General features: G+C 36.8%; 1 long non-coding RNA gene across 1 annotated transcript in view; it reads right to left on the bottom strand.

The window, feature by feature from the left end:
* Positions 1-6139: 6139 nt before the first annotated feature.
* The window catches only part of LOC147995963 (uncharacterized), a 24411-nt gene continuing 19114 nt past the window's right edge, over positions 6140-11436 (bottom strand). The window contains exon 4 of the long non-coding RNA XR_015673610.1: positions 6140-11037. This is a non-coding gene — a long non-coding RNA (uncharacterized LOC147995963). The remainder of the gene's footprint in view (positions 11038-11436) is intronic.

Below are 11436 nucleotides of genomic sequence, written 5' to 3'. Positions count from 1 at the left end.
TTTGAATCCAAGGACACAGATGAGCACAGGTAGATGGGAATATTATGCGATATTTGAATTTTCAAATGGGGATCTAAATACTTTACATGAAGAAGATCCATAGTAGAGGTTAACTGATGGGTGCTATGAGCGGTGTAATTTTGATGGGCCGAGTCTGGACATTCATATCTATTATGAACATTGCTGCAATTATTTGGAAAACAAATGAAGAGATGTTGAATTAGGAAATTAACAACAGGAAGAGAATGAAAGTTTAGATGTGCAGAAGAACAAAAAATGAAGAAGAAAAAATTAGGACTGATACTTAGAGCGTGCTTACGTAGAAAAGAGTGAATGCTATGAGATTGAATGCCATGACTAGCTTATGCGATTGCTGTTGATTGAGGCAGGGCCTCTCCATGTAACTCATTGTCCTCTTACCTCAGAATCCTTAGTGTTGATGATGATGAGTTTGTTTAAACTCCTTGAGTTTCATTAGATTTATATCTAATAAAACTGACATGTTTCATGTCTTAAATCTATATTTAGGATGCAAGTAGAAGACACTTAAACAGGTCTTCCTATATGTCTGATAAGACTTTAGGACATTTGAAATATATTAGCTCAATAAATATTTAAGTAACAGTGAAGGAATTTCTAAATCATCTTTGCTTTCTTGGAGTTAATATGGTTTAAAAAGTCACACAACTATGAACATGGTAAAAACCAGAATTTAAATTCAGGTAGTCTGGCATTAAAATGTATATTTTTTAAAATTGGGATAGAACTTCTATTCTTCTAAACTCATAGTAGGGAGAAACTTTCAGAAAAAGAAAAATATGTACATTGTTGTGTTTAGGGACATTCATAACTATAATGACCCCATTCTTTAAGTGATTTTATCTCTTTTCAGTTGAGCTGCCCTCACCTTTGAAATATTCTTCACAAGTAAGCTTATACTCAGTGGGTAGCCATCGTCATGATCTGAATGGCTCCGGCCAGTGCCGTTGAAATGCAGTTGCCACTGCGATATTTCAGGGTGGTACCTTAAAGTTAATGTGTTGTACCATTATCACCTGAGTAGGTAAAGCTGTTACAAGAGTTAAGTTTTCGTGTATTCTGTCCCTCTGATCTTCTCTACCACATTTAAGTTCAAGAATGCCCCCATATTGTATTGATTCCTAGCTTCCACAATGTGATGAATGCATTCTTCTTTCTAAATTACACATTGTGTGACATTCTGTTATAGATGCACAAAATGAGCTAGATAGTAATTTTTCCATAAAGAAGTATTTTTAAAAATTTTTCAGAAACTTTTAAGAGACTGGAGAAAAGGGTGAGATCTGGTATGAGGGTATGTCACAGGAGAGGGGATTTCAAAGCATAACAACATGTTAGTGTTTCACAAAGAAAGCCAAAAGAGTTTGTCAGCTTGGGCTCTCACACACGGCCTTTTTCTTTATGGCTGGTCTGGAGCCAGAACAAATCCCCACAACTGACAGCTGTCAACTGTCACAGGTTACAGACTAAAGTGACAAAGTACTCAGAATAGTGGATAAAAATACTACAAAGTCAGGGAGACCAGGCAGATTCCTCATATCTAGATTCTGAGCATTTGGAGTAACTTCCACCTCAAACCAAATTTCAGAACAATTTTGGCTCCATAGTAATGCAAATAGCTTGACATAGCTCATTAGCCTTACTTTCTAGTTTAACTATACTGGTTGACCTTATCTCCCCTTTTGATGCTAATATAGAAGCATACTGTGGTTACATTTTAAATGTCAGTGTTTCTCCTAAATTTTTATGTTGAAATCTTAAGTCTGAATCTGTTGGTATTAAAAATTAAGGTCTGTTAATGATAGAAGGCTGTTTGCTGCTTTGCTTCCTAACGGGTGAGACAGCATCGAAGTTAACCCATACAAATGATGAACTTTTCCAGTCTGAGTCTGCTGGTGCCTTGATCTCAAATTCACCTTATCCAGAACAGTGAGAAATAAAAGTGTACTGGTTATAAATTACCCAGGCTATGGTAATTTGTCACTGAAGCATGAAGCATTAGAGGATCTAGACAAATGTATGTATGATTACAGTCCAAGTCTACCATCTTTTATTCATGCCCTAACACATTTACACTGAGAAATAATCAGCAAGTTACTTACATGTAACTGACATCCTGTATTTCAATATGAGGGTTGAACAGAGCGATGCCAATCTCCACTTTTCCTGATCAATCCTCATTTTTGATTATTTGATTCTATTACCAACAACTCATCCAAACATACATTCAAAAGATTTGTGGTTTATACCATGAACAATGTGATCAGTCTCTTATTAGAGAAACTATTAGGAATCTTGAGTCGCCAGTTTCCAGACTAGGATTCAACTTCATTTTTGTAATGAGGTATGGTTCATGACCTGAGGGGACTTAGAGATTTTCTGCTATATGGCAATAACTGCCTGGATACAAATAGCCTGTGACTTTTCATCTCACTTAATCATCATTTTCATATTGATTATTGGAAGAAAGAATATTTAACTAATTAAAGATACTTAGAAATATTTGAACAAATAATATGCTCTAATAAAATAAAATAGATTGTGGGCTTTTGCCCTAGGCTCTGATCTCCCCTCTCATTCTTCATGTAGAAAGTCTGAATTTATATAAGTGGTAATATATGAAGTTCAAGACTACATTTCTCAGAGTTATTTGCATCAAGATTTGCAGCACAACAAATTTCTGTTACAGAAATGTGATCAAATCAAGTGGGTCCTTCCAAAGAATCTTATCCTGAGGGGAAGAAGCATGCCTTTCATAGTTTGGAATGTACTAGAAAAAAAAATCAGAACAGGTGGAGGCATCATGATCCATAACATGACACAAGGAAGAGAAAAGGTTCCAAAGATTCCAGGTGACCCTGATACGCCCCCCACTTCATTCTGGAGTGTCTGGCTTTAGATAGCTTTTGCTAGTAAAGAAATATTTGCCCTATCTTGGTTGTATGACTGTTGTCTTGTTTTTGTTGACATGTAACAGTGTTTGCTTTTTGTTGATGCTGTTGTTGTTGTCTTTAATTCTGACACTCTTCATTCTTAACCAACTCAGAAAGAAAACATAAGGGTGAACATGACCCACAGTCTGCTTTGGATAACTAAGCCGTGTGCTGACCAAATCCCTAATTGTCTCAGTTAGGGTGAACAGACACCATGATCAAGGCAACGCTTATAAGGACAACATTTAATTGGAGCTGGCTCCCAGGTTCAGAGAATCAGTTATCAAGGTTCCCACACTGTTCAGGCAGGAGGACCTGAGAGTTCTACGTCTCATTCCAAAAGCAAACACAAGACTGACTTCCACGAAGCTAGGACAAAGTTCTTAAATCCAATGCCCAGAGTGACATACTTCCTACAACAAGAGCACACCTTGTATAGTGCCCTCCCTGGGTTAAACATATTCCAACCACCACACCGATATGTAAACGTGACTGAGCATATTCTTCACATCTAACCATCGTATCTAATATGATGTAAATACTATATAGATAGTTGCCTGTATTTTTCAGATAAAAAATCAATTTGTACAGATGCAGTCTTAAAAATACTTTAATCCATGGCTGGTTGACTACATATATATAGAGAGTAGACTGGAGAATTTAGAATGGAAAGCACTTAATGCTAGGAAATTAGGGACAGGAAGGGAAGGGGATAATTTCTTTCAAACTGTCTATAGAATTTTTCTATTAATAATTGGCCATTGAGAAAAATTCTGTTGTTCAAAATCTCAAATATAACTTCTATGTAGCAGGGGTGATACTCCATGTATGAACAGTGAAACACACAAAGTATGGTCAAATAATGCTTAGCTTTCTGAACTGACTCTGAAACAATAGGAACCCAAGTGCCAACACTCTAGCTTGGATGTCTGGACAACTTACTTTAAGGAAAGGCTTATTATAAAGTAGTGTGGTATCAATTGACTACAAAATGCTTTCACAACTTCCCAGAAGAGCTTTAGCTCGTTTCAGCACAATATGACCGGGTAAGACTACCCATTACAATATGCTAGCACATGCATTCATTATGTGCAGCGTCTAAGCCCATCAATGTTGATCTAAGCATTTTGAATTTTGATGAGTGGGGCTCCTAGATATATCTTAATCCAAAGTCTGAAGTTTGGGCTTTCAGGAATACATCATGGATACTTGGTTGTGTTACCTTTTGTAGAATCAGAGGGCTTACACTTGGGTATCTAAGGGCTTGCTAGGAGTGGGAGCAGATGGTAGTTTTTATATGTTCTTTTTATAAATGCATTTTGAGCAGGTTTTTTTGCATGAATATTTCATTTATGACAGGGTGCTGCTTAGTTATATAAAAAGTAAATACATAACGAGTGAGGTGTAAGTATAGCAGCAGTGTGTAGTGTTGAGGCTAATGGGTGGAAGGGTTTTAAAAATATGAAGGATTCCATTTTCAAAAGCATTTTGCAAAGTTTAAGAGATAAGGAGCTTGTTTTCTGCCTGCTTCTGTTTTCTACATCTCTCTCCTTGTTTTATTGCTTATCCAGGAAGAGAGAAGGGTTTGGATTCAAGAAGTCAAGCATCTGATTTCCAATTTTTATTATGAACAATATTTTTATTACTTGAGAAGGGAGAAGACGGTCCATGCAATGTAAAAATAGCAAGGATGAGTGCCACAAATAGCAACTTGAGCCTGGTAGACCTGGACGGAGGGACGCACAGCCACCAGCAGGAAAAACAGAGGCATGGAAAACAGCAGCTGTCATAAGCTAAAAGGAGGGTCCTTGATCTTCACAGGGGACAGGTGGCCAAGACATGCCACTCATCACTGTGTGACATGGTATAGTCACAATGTTCTAGGCTTTGGAAACTATTGCCAAACTTAATCAGCTTAGAAAAATGTTTAAGCTAACTTGAGAAAATGCATTAAATCCACTTCCCTATGGGACTGATTTATCCTAGGTCCATACTATATACTATCCAAGTAAAGGAGGTGCATTTTTTCAGATTCTTAACTGTATTTTAGTTCATTTAACAGTATACAAATAAACACATGAAGAAAGAAATGAATAATATATAGCTCGAGCTAGCATTTCAAATCTTGTATGATAGAAGTGCACATTCTGTAGTGATATTGTGTGTAGTGATAATTTAGTAAAACAAATGTCCCGATCATAAAAGGCAATTGAAATAATATTCACATCTGTGCTGATCTAGAGATAAGAGCTATAAGAAGCTAAGTATCACAAAGCAATGCTGTTCTCTAAATGTTTATGAAGATAAGATTTCCTCCCAATATTCACAAGTGACAACCCAGTCCAAAGTCTGTGACTATTTGATGATCAGCATGTACAGGTCTGGGCAAAGCATTTCCTTGACTGGACTTGTTGTTGTTGTTTCTTTGTTTGTTTTGCTCTCGTTTTTCCTTTTGTCTTGAGTTATTTTGTTGCTACTTCACTTTCATCACCAGCACTAGCAGCTAACCTTATTTGTAGGGATGTTTTTCCTTACAAAGAAAGTAGCTTTTATCATGTCATCAGAGTAACCATGTAGTAATTTGACCAGAAGCAAAAAATATAAACTTCTCTGAGAAGATATGTGGAGCAGCCATCTAGGCACACTCCAGCTAAGGGATCCTTGCAAAAGACTGGTTGCTGGCCACATGTAATTCAATTTCATGCCTCAGCAAAATTACAAATTGCTACATGTCATGAACCCCTGACTATTGCTTGAGAGTGGTCAAAGCAGCACATCCTCTTTCAGTGACATATTTCTTTGTATTTTCTAAAAGTGTCAAACTAGAACCACTTGCATAGAGTAGATTACTCTTTTAGGTTGGTTGGCGGTCTGATTGAGTGTTGGATTTGACCAGTGAGGAGGGGATAGCTGTTGGTTAGGCTGATGGAGCACCCCACATTGACTTGCACTTGGGCCCCCTCTAGTGCTTCTCTAAGAGGAAACTTCTCTAAGAGGGAAGTCTTAGTTGTGAATAGCATTAGACTAATCGGCGCTAAGTAGTGTTACAGCTGTTGTGAGGAGGGGAAAGGATTACACAGGACACAAATGTGGTCTGCATAGAAAGGATGGATGAAAATGTTAGAATTCCTTCTAAACTGTACTAACCTTCTGTTATTTTTTTTTTTGAGATTTCCAGGGAGTTGGCATAAGCAATGAGTGAGCCCACCAGCCAATTTCTCTGGAGGCTAGAGATTCATGTTGGTAAACCTTAGGGAAATACATGGGGATTATTTTGCTTTGGTCATAGATTTTGGGCTACATGTAGACCACTTTTGTTTTATTCGTGGAGTGATGGAAGATGTGTATACAATAGTTAAAATATGCCAATCCCATTATCTGAAAGAAAGACTTGTTTGTTGTTCTTGAATGAAACTGTAGGTTTAATTAACCATCTAATAATAACATTTTAAAATGTTTAAAAATTCTCGAATGTTTTAACAGAAGTCCTGACTTTTTCTTGATTTACTTGTAACATTTATAAAACAGAAACTGGATTAGATTGATATATATAATTTGTGTGGTCATTTAGCATTCTTTGAATTCTTAGCTGTGTAAGGATCAGTTTCAACAAAAGTCAAGGCAAAGTATCCCTCATCAGGAAGTCACAGATGTAAGAACAAGCACTGGGCACCTAGGGCTTTGGTGCCTTCTTTAGCTTCCTGACATAGACATTTCGTATTCAACTGTCTCTCCAATGCTTTAAACACAAATATGATTTGTTAGTGTAAATGAATAATCTAATCTAAAAGGAATGGCGACCTTCTTGGTGTCTAATCTTCCATAAAACTTTTCAAAACAATAATTGAATAAACAAAACAAATAATACAATGCTTTATTTTTAAGAGGTGATTTTTGCAACCTCAGAAGAAGAACAACAACAATATCAACCAACCAGAACCCCTGAAGCTCCCAGGGACTAAATCACCAACCAAAGAGCACACATGAGGGGACCCATGACTCTAGTTGGATATGTAGCATACAATGGCCTTATCAGTGGGAGGGGAGGCCCTTGGTTCTGTTGAGGCTCTATGACCAAGTGTAGGAGAATGTTATGGTAATGAGGCAGGAGTGACTGGTTGGGTGGAGAAGCACCCTCATAGAGGTAGGGGAAGGGGAAGGGAATAGGAGGTTTGTGGAGGGGAAACTGGGTAGGGGGATAACATTTGAAATGTCAATAAATAAAATAACCAGTAAAAAATAAAGACATATTCTAAATTTACATTTTTCCTGTAAAACTGGCCCATTCTCACATTTGTTTTGTTGTTTTACTAATCCATAAATTTGATGGACTACTGTAACTAGAAAAGTGAGGATTGAAGGAGCTGAAGGGGCTTGCAACCCCATAAGAACAACTATACCAACCAAACAGAACTCCCAGGGACTAAACCACTACCCAAAGACTACACATGGACAGACCCATGGCTCCAGCTGAATATGCAGCAGAGGATGGCCTTGTTGGGCACCAATGGAAGGAGAAGCCCTTGGTTCTGCCAAGGCTGGACTGCCAGTGCAGGGTAATGTTAGAGGGTGTGAAGAGAGAATAGTTCTGGAGGGGAAACACCCTCATAGACGAAGGGGAGGGGAATGGTATAGGGGGCTTATGGATAGGAAACTGGGAAAGGAAATAACATTTGAAATGTAAATGAAACATATCTAATGGAAAAAGAAAAGTATCATATTGAAATTTTCACTGATTCTCAGATTTGTGCCAAACCATGCAGACATTTGTTAATAAAATATATTAAAACTTTGTTATCATTTCCTGTCTTAATTCTCAACCAGCTCAGTGTTTGCTGCTTTCAAGCTTCCAACCTTAAGCCTTAAGACCTATTTTCATGGCTGATTTGCATGTTGCCTGAACTGCTTCATTATAAAGCACAAATAGAAAGTTTGAAGTTTCCTTACATTATGAAGATTATTAGAAATAACTAATATGACTAAATATCAATTACTGTGAATTTCAATAACTTGAGAGTTCAAAATCCGAGGTGACAGAATATTCTGGATGAGAGATTTAAGCGCAAGTGAGAATGGTGACCAGGACTCAGGCACAGGGCAGCAAGAACTGCAGGCTTGACTGAAAAGGGGCAGATGTGATGGTGGAGGAAAAAGGAAGTAAAATCAGGGTTAGGCAGTGAAGGAACTTGAAACTGAGGATGAAATGAGAGCTTTTGTGCTGTGGACTAACCAAAAGCTTAATGAAAACACTATGCTATACAATAGTAAACACACCATAATAGGTACATTTAAGTGTTTTTATGAGATAATCTCCTGGGGCACGTTTTTCTGATGGTGTTTGGACAGTGATTTCCAGTGCCACCTAAAACTACTGAACTCTCCTCATCAATTGTCACTATTTCAACATCGGCATGAATAATGCATGTGAGAAATAGCATAGGAAGAAGGATTCAGATTTGCAAAAGAGGAACAGCAGACGCTGGAAACCCTAATTGTGGTTATTGAGCAATGTTGTCTAGTCCATAGCTCAAGACTTTGACACTTACTGACTTTAACAGGGTTGTGCAATCCTTGGGCAGAGGCGTTTAGCTTGGCTGAAAAATGAATGCATTTTACCTGATAGTTTTCTCAAGAAAACGATGGCTCTCAATGTCTAAATTCATATTTTGACTGAAGTCCACCCTAGATGCCGCATCTTTCCCCTGGACAACTGAAGGCTTGTGGTTGGGGATAGTTAATAGGGGACTCAGGATTAGCCCAAAGTAGACTAAATTGTAAATGACTGAAAAGAAGCTCATTTGTGTCTATTTATTCATCCTTATTAATAGATTTGGGCACTTAGAAATGCCTCAAGGAAAGGCAGAGGTGCAGGTAAATAAGTCTGTGAATGATCCCATTAACCCTGGGGTATTCGAAAGACACAAAACTGTGGGAAATTAAGGCTGCTAAAATCGCAAGAAATCAGATTTTCTAAAATATATTTATAACTCTAACTTAAATTATTGCCTCTTGAACAGCAAATGTTTACTAGCAAGCATGAAGAGCATGTATAAGTACAATTAATTATTTGTTTTGATGTTGATTTAAAAAACTATCAAGAGAATTTTGTTTGCGTAGTTTTTAGTGAACTCCTACCTCATTTCAAACCACATAAATTGGAAGATCATCTTTCAACAAGGTTTATGTTATAATAACTGGTAAAGATCACCACAATCTGATCAATCTCATTCAATTATCTGAGCCTCACTTTTCATATCTATGAAATCAAAATGTTAGAATAAATAACACGAAAATGCTGTTCAGCGTCTTAAATGCTCTGATGTGATCACTCTGCCTTAAAAGTTAGATGCTTGAAGACTTTTAAAAAACAAAATAACAACAAAAAAACCCTTTCTTTTCTTGAGCCGTATTAGTGTGTTTCATGACTAAAATTAAAATACCTATAATTTACTAGAAGATTAGATAGTTATTTGTCTTCATCATTGTTTTCCTCAGTATTTTTCAAATGATGGTAGGTGCCATTACTTCTTTTTATAAAATAAAATACAAGTCATAGTTGCTGTAGCATAACACATTTGTTAAGTGTCTGTAGTTTAATTGTTATGGTGTCTCTATGACTTTTGTGTTTGAAAGTCATGCTCCATTACGGTCTCTCAGTCTCTATCTGAGCTCAGAAAATCTCAGAGCCTCCCAAGAACTCATGTTTCTGATCAATCAGTCCCACCTAACAACAGCACAGCAGCTCAACTACTAATGTGTACTTGGTGGGTCACTCGGCAATTAGAATTTGAATGCCGAGAAAGTGAAGAAGCCCCAAATCAATTGCTAGTGATTCTTCTAAATATCGGAAGAAACAGGGAAGATCTTGCAGTTCTTTTGAAAGCATATAAGTAAATTTGTGGATGATAATCTCTATATTCATTAAAGGAAATAACCCTAGCACTATATTGTATTTAATGTGCAGGAGGAGTAAGCTGCATGAACCAATAGCTAAGTCTTCTCTAACAAATAATCAAACATTTCAAGTTACATGTGTAGTTGAGAAAAAGGGATATTTTTGGCAATTTGCTGTACTAAGTTAAATTTCTTCTGATAATCATATGAGAATTAATTAATGAGAATTAATCTTACCTGATTGTTCAACTCAGGTAAAGTATTGCAAAATTTAGAGAATAAATACTGCCCTTATCATAACTGATTAAGTCCCCATGTTAATGCTAGTGTATAACTTTACAAGGAATCTCTGTACTGTAGAAGACAAAGCAAAAAGATTATGAACACATTCAATTTTTCCTTATGTAAACAACTCAGAACCATTTAAATGGCAATTGAAAGATTTTACTGACGACAGATTTATGCGTTTGCCATGTCGAGGAAGAAGAGAGGAAGCTTTCCAGAGGAAAGTGTGGCTTCAGAGATAAAAGTTAAGAGCTCACTCTACAGACAAGCCAAAGAGGAACTGACACAGGAGAAATGTGTTGAATGTTACCCGCGAACAGTGGAAGTTTTCTGAGTATTTTCAAATGCGTTAAAACAATGGAAGCCAATTTTTCAATGCCTAGGGGATATGCCATGACTAGGAAGTATCATTTTGAGATTGAGAGAAAGAAAAGCTCAATCAAATTGCAAAATATCATGGTTTCACTATTGCACAAAGTTTATTTCTATTTATAGAATGTCCACGTATCACGTATTTTCTTTTTCATTTAGGACACCGTCTTTCCTTATTGTTCACAGCTCTGAATGTCTCAGATGTCCAATGTGACTTACTTGAATTTGATAATGACCATCGTGGTGTCATGTGGCCTAGACTGTGCTGCCATACAAAGGCAGAAAAGTCAAGCCTATCTTTAACATCCTAGTTTTTCTTTGGTGTGGATAAACCGTAACCCAAAGTTACCATTGCAACTTTGAACATTGACAACTGCTGTCTTTTACATACACCACTGTAGGAGCAATGAGTTCATTCTTGCTTGGTTATCCCAATATTTTCATTCTTTTCTTGACAAAGACAAACTTTCCTCGAGCTGTCTATTGAGCTCATATTGGTCTTCTGATGGCAATTCTGTAAATGCAAAACAAATAACCTAGTGGCTATCATTGAGACTTGAGGGTACATTCTGCATATCAACTATGCTAAGCCTGAAGCCTCGTTCTTATCGGAGGTGGTATGCAGTGCTATAATTATTGAACCCCTTTCACCTTTAAGGATAAACCTTGCTTTCTACAGATAATGCTTTTGTGGAGATTCCTTGTAGATACCTAAAGTAATAGAGAGGTGTATTGCATGCTGTTCACAAAACAAGATTACTTTAAAACTCATCACACTATATTTCCTTTTATTTCTTTATAAAGAAGTATGCCATTTCTTTAACAACAATGTAAAAAGTGGTCATATTTTGTTTTGTGAAAAAGCCCTATGGGAACTTTCTTTTTATGATTTCTTTCAAGATTATGTTCTAAG

This window comes from Rattus norvegicus, chromosome 2, assembly GCF_021556685.1.
Source record: "Rattus norvegicus strain SHRSP/BbbUtx chromosome 2, alternate assembly SHRSP_T2T, whole genome shotgun sequence".
In the NCBI taxonomy this organism is placed as follows: domain Eukaryota; kingdom Metazoa; phylum Chordata; class Mammalia; order Rodentia; family Muridae; genus Rattus; species Rattus norvegicus.
This window is presented reverse-complemented; position numbering and strand designations above follow the sequence as displayed.